General features: G+C 36.3%; 1 protein-coding gene and 1 non-coding gene across 2 annotated transcripts in view; one reads left to right on the forward strand and one right to left on the reverse strand.

The window, feature by feature from the left end:
* AFG2A (AFG2 AAA ATPase homolog A) overlaps positions 1–13,124 on the forward strand; it is a 355,632-nt gene that overhangs the window by 307,735 nt on the left and 34,773 nt on the right. The gene's annotated exons all lie outside the window — the stretch shown is intronic.
* LOC111822411 (U6 spliceosomal RNA) lies at positions 6,363–6,469 on the reverse strand. The gene has a single exon (XR_002825683.1). It is a non-coding gene; the product is annotated as a U6 spliceosomal RNA (small nuclear RNA).

Below are 13,124 nucleotides of genomic sequence, written 5' to 3' on the forward strand. Positions count from 1 at the left end.
GAATGGGCCACATAAACCAGAGACTTCATCAGCCTGAGACCAGAAGAAGTAGATGGTGCTCAGCTACCACCAATGAACGTCCTGACAGGGAACACAACAGAGGGTCCCTGATGGAGCAGTAGAACAATGGGATGCAGAACTCAAATTCTAGTAAGAAGACCAGACTTAATGGTCTGACTGAGACTGGAGGTGCCCCGGAAAGCATGGCCCCTGGACTCTCTACGACCCCAGAACTAAAACAGTTTCCGAGGCTAACTCTTCAGACAGGGATTGGACTGGACAGTGGTACATAAAGGGATACTTGTGAAGAATGTGCCTCTTAGTCAAGTAGATACAAAAGACCAAAGGGGCAACTTCTGTCCAGAGGTGAGATGGGAAGGCAGAGAGAGTTAGGAGCTGGTTGAATGTTCGTGGGGAATCAGGCGGAAGGGAGGAGTGTGCTGTCGCACAATGGGGTGAGCGGTTGGGGTCTCATAACAATGTACGTAAAAAAAAAAAATTTGTATGGGAGACTAACTTGAAATGTAAACAACAATTAAAAAAAAAAAGGAGGGTGCAGAGAGCCCAAAGGAAGAGGCAGGCACCTCCAGTGTGGCAGCGAAGGAGTTTATTGGATAGACTTACATACGAGGCAAGTTCTGGGTGGCAGCAGGACCAGAACAGAACTCTGAGCTCTGCAGTGGGAGGGCAGAGGTTTTACAGGGGTGGTGGACAATAGTGGCTACATGCCAGGGACTTACGTAAGACTGAGTCAGCAAACTGTAGTAAACTAGTGGACCTCGTGAGGGAACTCATATTCTGCCTCACAAAGCCTGTTCCTGCTTCACTTGTTGCAAATGAATTTTGATAGTATCCTCCAGAACAAAAGTCAGCATATACCAAAAATAGATATTTAGGACTGTAATTTTTAAGTGAGCCCTCCACCCCCCTCCTTCCTTCCTCTGTATTTTATGATCTGCTTGCTAAGTGAAGAAACTTAGTAAAAACCAATACCTAGACTTTAGTCCTAGCTTGGCCATTTACTACAGTTTGAATTTGACCAAATTATTTATTGTTTCTAGAACTCAGTTCTCGTCTTTTAATAAAGAGATGGGAATATGATTTCTAGCAGCCCTTCAAGTGCTAAAAATCTGTGTAATTATATATCTGTCATAGATTAAGTTAATTGTGTAAGGAATTCCTTGTGTAATGGAGCTATAGTAATAGATGACATATGTTATGTCTCCCTTACGATACTTCTAGAAACCTGGAATCTTGGTTGATGTCCTTCGATACTTGCTACTGTGATCTCGAGATCCTAATCATGGCAGAAGAGGAGAAGAAATTTAGGACTCTGACAGTGCATAGAACTCAGATTTTAATAAAATTCTCCTTAGCAAACTTTAACAAATTTCCACTGAATAGTAATGAAAATTTTACCTGCTTATAATTCCATATCCCAGTGATTTTTTTCTTAGTACTTTGGGTTTTTTTTTTTTTTTTTTTTTGCTTTTCAATTAATAGCAAAGCTCTTCCTTAAGAAAACCTAATCAAGTTAAATATCTATGATTTTTGAGGTGTTTAGATAAAAACATGTTTTAAATGGAAATATTCAGCAGCTCATTTTCCTATAAAGTCTTTGTTAGGAAAGTAACTAAAAGTTACAATGGATAGTTTTTCAAACTTACACTGTACGGAGATGTAAATGTCCTCTGCCGCCTTCTCCAACCAAAGAAAATACTTCACTGAAACTGGTATTCAAATATTGCCAAACTTCAGCTTCTACTTAAAGTGGCATCAAGACTACCTTAATTCTGCATACCTGAAGGCTATTTTAGATAAGATATTAACACCAAAGCAAATCATCCTCTGGAATGCCTTGTACCGGCCGTACCTGTATTACTGACTTCTTTCCAGGCGTTTAAAACTGCTGTCAGCTTACAGGAAGCATTAGTCAGAAAGGATATGGATGTTGAATGAGAGGCTGTCTAGAAACAAACTTGCCATAGTATTTTATAACCAAATACGGAACCCCCTTTATAAAGAAGCAGTAAGTCCAGGCAACAAGTTAGGACCTACCTGATAATCTAGTCCTAAACCTGGTTTGTAGGCTAAATCTGCATTGGTGGAGACTTAACTCAGGCCGATGGCAATGCTGATTTGAGCATTTTAACATTTCATTTTGTTTCTCCTCTTCCAGCTTCTCAGCCTCTCTATTACCTTATGCTGATTCTACAGAATTTTTGTACAAACCATTTAATCTGTGCTTCTTTATCTTCAGAAGTGTGATAAAATTTGGGGGAATCTACCAAATTGAGAGGAGTTTATGATTTATAAAAAGAAGACAAATAAAGCATGCTATTAACTCTATAGCAAATAATTCTGGTAAAGAGTCAGATATTTTGGTGTAGTTATTTAAGGTGATGAAAAGCGAATTTCTAATAATAATCCTAATTGATCTATATAAGAAAAGTATGCCATCAGTATGTGTGAAAACTGTTCTTTTAAAAAATTTTTTACTATGCAAAATTCTATTATAGTTAAGCACATAAGTTATGTAATCAGAAAGATCTAAATTTAAGTGCCAATTCTGCCCATTTCCTAGCTTTGTGACCAGTTTCCTCATATGTAAATAAGGATAAGAGAGGGCCCTACTTGATAGAGGCCCCAATATCATAGAGGTGTGGTCAAGATTAGATAATTCATGTAGGCGGTTATCCTAGCAAGTGCTCAATAATCGATAAATCATGTTTGCTATATTTTTCATAATCAACAAATCTAATTTAATTGATATCCAATATAAAATCAACAATTTGCATGATTTTTCCATCTTTTGCTGCCTTAGGTTTTATGATAAGTGTTCCTGTGTATGTCATGTTGTTAGTTTCAGTGGTGTATTCTTTAAATTCAAAATGTTTCAGTTACTTGCAACATTTTTTTCAGCTAGTTTACATTTGTAAACATCTGTAATTGCTGTTTTTATTTTTTCTTGTTAAAGATGTATACTCTTTTTCATTTTCAAGTCTGTACACGTAATGTTTCTTTACAAACTGTCTATATAATATCCTCGTTTTAAGAAAATTCCTAGTTCTTGCCTACAGCTTAGCTCTAACTTTTTTTAAACAAGTCTTATTAATTAAAAAGAAAAAAAAAAATGAATCTAGCAACCCTAGAAGGTTGTGAGTTTCTATTTCTACTAGAATGATCATTTAGGAAATAAGCATATCTGGTTACTACACCCTTTCGTTCAGGTTAAGGAGCCCAGGTGGCGCAGCAGTCAAAGCGCTCGGCTCCTAACCAAAAAGGCAGTGGTTCAAATCCACCAGCCACTCTGCAGGGGAAAGATATGGCAATCTGCTTTTGTAAAGACTACAGCCTTGGAAACCCTGTGTGGAGCAGTTCTCCTCTGTCCTGTGGGGTCACTATAAGTTACAGTCGTCTGAATGGCAGGGGTTTTGTTTTGGGTTTTCATTCAGGTTAAAATTGGATGCGTGTGTTTAGGTAAAGCCCGGAATTCTAACACTAAGGAAAAAAGTAGTGCATGTCTGTCATTCAGGGTTTGATGGTCATGTGGGCATATTCTCATTCCTCACCCCCAAATGACAGTGATTCTATATTCTAAAAGATGTCATTCTATTAAAATGTTACTAAAACTCTATAAAATGGTTGTTCAGAGTTGCTGTGCAGACATTATATGGTTCTTAAATATACCCTCCACTAGGTTTCAGAAATTTAAAAACAGGATCTAACCTTGCCTTAGACAGGCTAGAAAGAGTTATTCAGATTCACAGGCTTTTTGTTTTTGATTTTAGCTTCCAAGTATTTCTGGTGTTTTTTAATAGTAGCTAGCTCCTGTTTGCTATTATAACCTGGAAAATAGATTTTGCCGGTTGACTTTTGTATTTGTAGAAAAGTTTTCCTGTTTGTTTAGAAGCAAAAAAAAAAATTAGATATAATGCACATTGACACACAGTTATGGAAGTTGATATCATAAAGTAGTAATTTTCTCCTTTTCTTCATAATTAAAAAAAATTAACTTACGCTGTTTTTGGCATTTGGATAAGATACTCTTTCAATAGTAGCAAAAGTAGCCCTTTGGCATATCTTTATTCAGTTCAGAAGAATTCTTAAGGAGTGGTTTTATATTTAAAAGCAATAATTGTGTTTAGTTTGCTTAGCTTTAACATCTTGCCAGAATCCTTAAAAATATAGTAGGTCGAAGAAACACTCTTAGTTACTTTCACTGCTATATGACATAAGCCTAAATCTAACAACTAGAGGTTCAGGGAGAGATAATTCCAGAAGTTGTTGATTGAAAATGTACTTTCTTGTTATACAACTAAATGATTATAATCAGCATGAAAACATACACACATGCACAGATTCATAGATGCTGGTCAGATGTTTCATTGTGGTTTCCTTATAGTTCAGTAAAACACTTATGATTTCACGCCTCCAACAGTCTTTCATTTCTAAAGTAAATATTAGGCACCTGTTGTATACATGTATACAGGAGCCCCGGTGGCGCAGTGGTTAAGAGCTATGGCTGTTAACCAAAAGGTTGGTTGTATACATGTACCGGATCAAATAGCTCTTCCTGTCATGTCTAGTCCACTTTGTTTTTGAATCCTACAGGGATATTTTCATGTGGAAGCTGTACCTTCAGTGCTTTTAAATTATGGCTTATTTTTTCAAAATATTTATTTACATAATTTTACAGTGGTATATAAAGCAAGTTACATTGATATTTTCATTAATTTTGTACTTGAATAAAACTAGAAATCAATAATTGAATTTTAAGGATATCATAAAATAACTCAAGGAGTAAAGATATGATTTGATCAATATTGTAAAACATTCTAAATTATGTGAAAATTGAAACACATTGGAGTCTAGCTATAACATGATTTAGCTTAGCATAAAATTTGGTTTAATGTGGGTATAACTTAGATTCTACTCAAAGTGGTTTATTGCAACTAGTGCTAAAAGGACTTCATTATAATAATTTTTTCTATACTAGAATCTTATAGCATAAAATAGTTTATAACTATCTTCTGTATTATTTTGAACTTATACTTTTGCTACTCTGGTATGATAAAGCCTTGAGACCGCCAAAGAGCCTAAAGATAAGTTTTTACAGTAATTTTAAGAATCAGTTGACTTGCTGCCTGTAATGTCTACATCTGCAAAGTTGTGTTTAAATATAGCCGTCTATATAATCTGATGAGTCCTGGTGGCACGGTGGTTAAGCTCTCAGCTGCTAACCGAAAGGTTGGCGGTTCGAACTCACCAGCTGCTCCACAGGAGAGGTGTGACAGTCTGCTTCCATAAAGATTTACAGCCTTGGAAACCCTATGGGGCAGTTCTACTCTGTCCTATAGGGTCACTAGGAGTTGGAACCCACTTGACAGCAATGAGTTTTTTGTTTATTTACTTATTTATTTTAGTGTATAAACTGATCCTGGCTTGTAAGCTAACTACTCAAAGATTATATGTTTTCTTCTTATAACCAATACCTTAGATGCTCAATATGTAATTCATGTTTATAGTCATCTAATAAATGCATCAAATGTAAAATAAAGTAAAAGGGACTATTTCTCTCATTTTATATACTTTATAGAGAAAGCCACAGGCTGAGTGAAGAAAACAAAAAAAAAAAAAAAGAGTTGTTAATAGTTTTCTTCTTTTTCCCAAGGATAATTACTTATAATTTTTTTTTAAGAATCCATTACAGCTTAAATCATTGTACCTCAGACCTTGTTTGTTTTGGATTTTGGTTTTTGTAATAAATAAAGACTATTTCTATTAACTGATAGTCATTAATTTCAGCCTGAATTGTCCGTGGGAATCAAATGATTATAGACAGTTTCTACTTTACCAACAATTTACTGTAAATCGCCTTTTGAGAATTCAGAATACATTTATTTCTAGAAACAATGTTTCTATGGTCTTAGTTTTCCAGGCTAGGCCCTGAAATGTGTTACACCCATAATGTAGGTAACTAACATAGTAGACTAAATTTTAGATTCTGAGATCAGGAGAACATGAACTATTAGCACCAGCAAAAGGAAAAAGGGGTATTTCTTTTTTGTTTTCTAGACACAGGGCCAGCCCTGGGAAAGATTAGATTAGGGAAAGTTAGTCTTCACATTACCTCTTTGTATAGATTTCTCCTCTTCATCTTCTACTTTTTCTGCCCTACCCCCAACCCCAGCATCCTCCAGACCTACTTTCTAAGTGCTTCTTTTGATAGTACCAGTCAGTTGTCTGATAAGAAAACAATCTGATTGAATCAACTCACTATGAAGCCAAATAATCAGGATCAGTCCCGGAGGTATCTGCATTTTTTTTAATATAATAATACTTTTACTTTATTAAACATGAAAAATATGGAACGCTTCACGAATTTGCACGTCATCTTTGCGCAGGGGCCATGCTAATCTTCTCTGTATCGTTCCAATTTTAGTATATGTGCTGCCGAAGCAAGCACTATCTGCATTTTTTTTTAAAGTTTACACTCCTAAATAAATCTCTAACAACAACAACAAAAAAAAAAAACCTATTGCTATCGAGTTGATTCCAACTTACAGAGACCCTATAGGACACAGTAAGAGTAGAACTGCCAGGAAGTTTCCAAGGAGAGGCTGGTGGATTCAAACTGCCGACCTTTTGGTTAGCAGGTGAACTCTTAACCACTGCGCCACCAGGGCTCCAATGAATCTCTCACTGGTGGATTTTCAGATTATGTAACAAAGTGAATAGAAAAAGAAAGTATTCTAGATATTGTGTTCCCAGGAGGCTAGCATGTCAGCTCACACAAAGACATCAAGCCTTCCCTGGTCGGCTTTTTAAAGCTTTTCTTGCTCTTAACCCTTTTCCCTTTCCTCTTCTACTGACCCTTGAGATACTTGAAGGCTCAAGGTGCCTTGTAAAAAAGGTTATTCTACATCAACTTTTTTTCCCTATAAAAAAGCATCCAGTGAACATAAATAAATTCTATTTACAATTCGCTGAAAGGACTTCCAGTCTTTTCTATGGTATGAAGTTACATTTTCACATTGTGATAATCAAAGTGCCTAATATATTTTAATGACTATCGTATTTTAAATATTGCCATTACATTTTACTGAGCCATTTTAGCATCAATGACTTTGCTAAAGGATGGATAATAGGAACAGAAAATTCTGTAGTAAGTAATTTTTAACTGAGAAATCGTTATATTTTAGAGGAGAGTTTACAGCTGTGTCTCTTGAAGTCCTGGGTCTCCTCAGGGCTGCCTCAGGGCTAGAACACAAGAGCATGGCAGGAAGAACTCCAGGACCCTGCACCAGAACTTCTGTGGGGGCACCCTACTTTCATCTGTAAGATTTTGTTTAATTACAGGGATTTGCTTCTACAAGAGTATTAGTTTGAAGGTTCTAATTTAAGAGCAGTTAAAAATATAAAATTGGAGTTTCTCACACAGCACCAAAAAGACACAGAAGTTAAAGAATAAAATTAATAATCAATTTCTGCCCTTTTGGAATAGGCTTTATTTTTTGTTAATCATTTTTATGCAAAACGTTTGGAACTGTGTTTCATATTTTTTTTTAAAAAAGTTGCCGTTCAGTCGATTCCGACTCATGGCAACCCCATATGTGTCAGAGTAGAACTGTGTTCCATAGGGTTTTCAGTGGCCAATTTTTCAGAAGTAGATCACCTGGCCTTTCTTTTGAGATACTTCTTTGTGGACTCAAATCACAAACCATTCAGTTAACTGTTGAGCGTATTAACTGTTTACACCATTCAGGGACTCCTGGTATTACATATAAAACCAAAAAAAACCAAACCCATTGCCATTGAGTCAATTCTGACTTATACAGAAGATATCAAATAAAGAGTTTCAAAAGAAAAATATCTGCAAATATTTGCTCATCAGTTCTTAAGTATAGCCCCTGAAACTAGGGCATACATGGTTAAGGACCATATTTTTCTAGCCTTTTGTTTATAAAATTTGAAAACTACTATTTTCTATTATCAAGGACCAAAGTTCTTTTTTTCAGTAATGTTATTTTTATAATTTGGAAGCTATATATGGAATCTTATCTCCAAAACATTTTTCTCATTAGAAAAATTAGGAATGTTTATTCTATCCTGGTGGCACAGTAGTTAAGTGCTCAGCTGTTAACCAAAAGGTCAGCAGTTCGAATCCACCAGCCACTCCTTGGAAACCCTGTGGGACACTACTTTGTCCTACGGGGTCACTGAGTTGGACGCAGTGGCAACGGGTTTGATTTTTTTTTTTTTTTTTTTTTGTATTCTACTCTGCTAAAACATCCTTTAGTAGCTAGAATTTTCTGTTATATCACATTTTTAATAAAATATATTTAATAAAGTAAAATGTATCCTTTCTATAGAACGAAATCTCTTGTATTCAATTTGTTTTGTTAAATGTTTATAGTTAAAAATCACCATATGTGCTCAATAATTTATTTTTGTTCTCAGTATATAACTGTGATGATTTACAGGTTTTAATGGCAAGGAAGAATTATTCCCTCAATGAACTGTTAGCCATGAAAGAAAACCACTGTCTTTTATTTTGAACATTATGCCACTGTATTTGAATCAGGTATTTCTGCCTGCATGAACAGAAAAATATTCTCCTAGGAAACTAGGGCTCCCCATTCAGCAGGACTTGGGCACATGGACATCGTGTATGTAGATCCCACACTAAGCAATAACAGTGCTCTAGAGCCAGGTGTCAAAACACAGGGTAACTGTGCTAGGAGGGCATAGATGAGGGAGGGAGTTTTCAAATAAAGACGTATGTTATAGAGAGAAGTTTTTACATTTTGAAAGTTTTGTCTGATTCAAGAAAAGGCCTTGTCACATCACGTCTTTACGGTCACATAATGGAGTTTCATTCTCTTGGCTGTGCTGCTAATTAGCATTGTCACCTTGGCCAAGTCTTCTTTGTATTTCAGTTTCTTTATATTGACTGCAGTCATTCCTGAGAACCTTTCTGTCTTTAAAATTTGAGGTTTTATGTCCAATGTATGACACTTAGATTTCACTATTACCTGTTATTTTTAAACTGTATTAGAACTAGTGTTAGGGGAAATTGTCTATAGAAAACAGAAATGCCATTTTGTAAAATAGTAACAAATTTAAAGCAAGTGATTTTTTTCACATACTGTATCTTCTGTTTTTTGAACCCTAATCAAAAGAGAACTGAGGATTTTTTGTTAATGATAGCAACTTACTGGCATGTGTCTGGCAAGCATGTCTAATAGACAGTGTCCTGGTAGATGCAACGCAACAAAACAAAATGATTCTTTGGTAATTCTACCCACATGGGAAGAGCTCAAAGCATAACATCAGTAGACTATAATTCTTCCTTGTTCGTCCCTAAGCAGGGAGAAAGCAGATTTTAAAATTTAAAACTGAGAAACAGGTGGCAGATGGCATCCAGGTTACATAGAAGTACTGCCCTAAATGATTGGGATTCTGTTGGCGTAGTGTTCATACCCCCGCTTGTCCTTTTTTTATTTTAACAAGAACTACATTCTTAATACATTTATGATTAGAACTCAAGTTCACTTAGCAAATACATGTAATGGGTTGTTTACTGATTCATTAATTCATGAAGAACAAAATAGCTGCCACGCCCTGTGGAACCCTACGTTGTTGTCTCAGTAAACCAGTGACAGATTTGTAACAGTTTGACACGCAGGGTCACCACAAGACAAAACTGATGGTAATCAACAACAACAGTCCTCCTGCTCCTGGCTGTCTTAAATATTTTCCAGTGACCTTGCATTGCTCCTCTTTATTTTAAGCAGTCTGTGTTCAAATCTGAATCTTTCAAACACATTAAGTCATAAAAGAAAAAAAAAGTTTCATGTAATATCAATGTTGAAAAATTAGAAGGTCTATCCATAAAACTTCATAGTTTATAAAATTTGGAACTTCAGATGTTGCACTAACAATTTTGAAGATAATAGGCCCTCTAATATGTCTCAATATGAACTCTATTTCTCTTACTAATTAATTTATAATGAACCTACCAAAAATCATATTTTCTCAAAAAGTATTTCCCAGGCTAACAGCATCATTACTGTGAAAATATCTGTGACTAGGGAAAAAAATAGCAGAGAAACTAAAAACTGCTGAGAATGACTGAAAAGGTCTGGGGTGACAGAATCTGTGGTTCACTTTTTCTTCCTTTCTGAAGAACTGAAAACGAATGGTAGGAAAATATTTCATCATGCAGGAGCATATAGGAAAAACTAATAAGAGTAATTAAAATATAAGGATGTAGTATCTCTCAGCCACTATATTAAGTGTTAAGCATTATCTTATTTGTCTCTTACAGTAACCCTTTCAGATAGGTACTACCTTGTATCCTTGATGCCATCACTTGTAAGAGACATAATAAAATTAATAATAGCTTTACAATGAGTGTATATGTTGGGGGGATAGGAACTTTTACGTTAATATACGCATCTATTCTATGACATACTAATTTTAATGTTAAATATTTAGAAAATTATATCTTAGTACAGTCCTTGAGTACTTCATAAATTGAGGTGCAGACCACAAGATGCAGCATGCCGGCATGGTTCTTACATGCAGGTGGCTCAGTATGTTGAATTTTTATTTCGCAAGGGTAGATGATTTGTTGAACCTGTGGAATCACCTATAGAAACTCTGAACATCATTAAACAAATTCATGAAACTTCTAATTAAACACGGTAACTCATACACACTCATTTACCTCTGCTTTCTTCTGAAATTTTACTAAAATGCCAGTAAGGAAAAGTATAAACCAGCAATGACAAAGAGAATGGGGAGGAAGATGACAGCAGATAAAATATAAATAAGATTTTGAAAAGTGGGAAACAATAAATAAGCAGGTTAAAGAATGCTGAAACCTGTAGGGAGGAGAAACCAATAAAAAGCAAGCAGATTGCTACAACAGAACTCAAGAAAGGAATTAAAGTACCAAGTATCTCTGAAGAAATGGGTGCAGGGCAGGGCTGAAAACAGAATTTGTTGCAAGTCTTTTCAAAGAGGAAATAGACTCCCAGATTCTTGCCCCTGTTCCTTGCAGCCAGGGCACCATCCCAGCAGAAAACATGACTTTATTTTCCAAAGAAGTTGAACTAAAGAGGTTCTTAGTGCCAAGATACCAAGCCCATCTGGTGATGGGGTTAGATGACATGCCAAACCAAAAAAAGAGGGTAGGTATTAAATTAAAATCTATACACTTCATGGTAAGACTACCAAGCCCCCTCCCTTGCTCTGCTTCTATAATACTGGCAGCCAGGCAGGGGATTGGAAGATTGTTCTCTGGAGAAACTGGCTGTTAGTCCAAGAGAACAACCTTACAGATACTTACATTTGAAAGTATTATAGTAGTGAAGACCACCAGCTGACAAGCCTCACTCATGTACACAGAGTTTCCAGTTGGTAGTTTACTGTCTCATTACTAAACATGAATAGAAAACATGGGATCACCAATATTTGGTGATCATGCAGTACAGTCTAAAACAAACACCAGGGAGCAGAGACAATGAGATGAAAAGAGAGCTAAGGAAAGATACTACGGGCATGAAACAAGTACCAGAGTTTCTTAAACAAAAACATGCAGTTGTTCCTTAACTGCAAATTTAAAACATGCAAGTAGAAATAAAAAATGCAACAGGAAAATAAGAAGATAAGGTTGAGGAAGTCTCCCAGACAGTAAAACAAGACCACAAAGAGATGCGAATTAGTTAAATAGAGACATCAGATTAATAGTACTCTCAGATAGAACAAAGAAACCAGAAGAGAGAAAACTACCAAGAAACACTAAAAGAAAATTTCTAAGAATCGAAGAACATAGTTTCTAGAGTAAAGGCTCTACCAAGTGTCCAGCACCAGAGAAGGGGGGGAAAAATCTGTCACATACAAAGGACTAGAAAATTGGATTTCCAGAAACTCAACAGCAGCAGTAGAAGCCATAAGACAGGAGAGCTATACCTTTTAGTGTCTGAGGGGAATTATTTCCAACCAAACTATAAAATCAAATGTGAAGATGGAACAAAGACATTTCAGACATATAAGATCTAAAACAAGTTTACTTCTATGCACACCTTTTTAGGAAGCCACCAGTAAATGTGTTCCAACAAAAACAAGGGAAAAACATGCGGTCCAGGGAACAAGCAGTTCAGCACAGGAAAGCAGTGAAGGGAATTCACAGAGTAATTCTGAAGAGTAGTCCCAGAATTTTAAACTTGTTTTTTTTTTTAATTGTGCTTTAGGTGAAGATTTACAAAGCAAATTAGTTTCTCATTATACAATTAATACACATATTGTTTTGTGACATTGATTGCCAATCCCTTCTCTCCTTCTCGACCTTGGGTTCCCCATTACCAGCTTTCCTGTCCCCTCCTGCCTTCTCATTCTAGCCTCTGAGTTTGTGTACCCATTTAGTCTCATTTTGTTTTATGCACCTGTCTAATCTTTGGCTGAAGGGTGAACCTCGGGAGTGACTTCAGTACTGAGTTAAAAAGGTGTCCGGGGGCTGTACTCTCGGGGTTTCTCTAGTCTCCGTCAGACCAATAAGTCTGGTCTTTTTTTGTGAGTTTGAATTTTGTTCTGTGTTTTTCTCCAGCTCTGTCCAGAACCCTCTATTGTGATCCCTGTCAGAGCAGTCGGTAGTGGTAGCCGGGCACCATCTAACTGTACTGGACTCAGTCTGGTAGAAGCTGTGGTAGTTGTAGTCCATTAGTCCTTTGGACTAGCCTTTCTCTTGTGTCTCTGGTTTTCTTCATTCTCCCTTGCTCCAGACGGGATGGGACCAGTAGACGTATATTAGATGGCCTCTTACAAGCTTTTAAGACCCCAGACACTACTCACCAAAGTAGGATGTAGAACATTTTTCTTATAAACTATGTTATGCCATTCAAGCTAGATGTCCCCCAAGACCATGGTCCGCAGCCCTCAGCCCAGTAATTCAGTCCCTCATGGAGTTTGGCTCTGTCTATGAAGCTTCCATGACCTTGCCTTGGTCAAGTTGTGCTGCCTTCCTCAGTATTGTGTATTGTCTTACCTTCACCAAATGTCACTATGAGTTGGAATCAACTCAACAGCAATGGATTTGGGTTGTTTTTTTTTTTTTT

The sequence above is a fragment of the Trichechus manatus genome, unplaced genomic scaffold (assembly GCF_000243295.1).
Source record: "Trichechus manatus latirostris isolate Lorelei unplaced genomic scaffold, TriManLat1.0 scaffold00174, whole genome shotgun sequence".
In the NCBI taxonomy this organism is placed as follows: domain Eukaryota; kingdom Metazoa; phylum Chordata; class Mammalia; order Sirenia; family Trichechidae; genus Trichechus; species Trichechus manatus.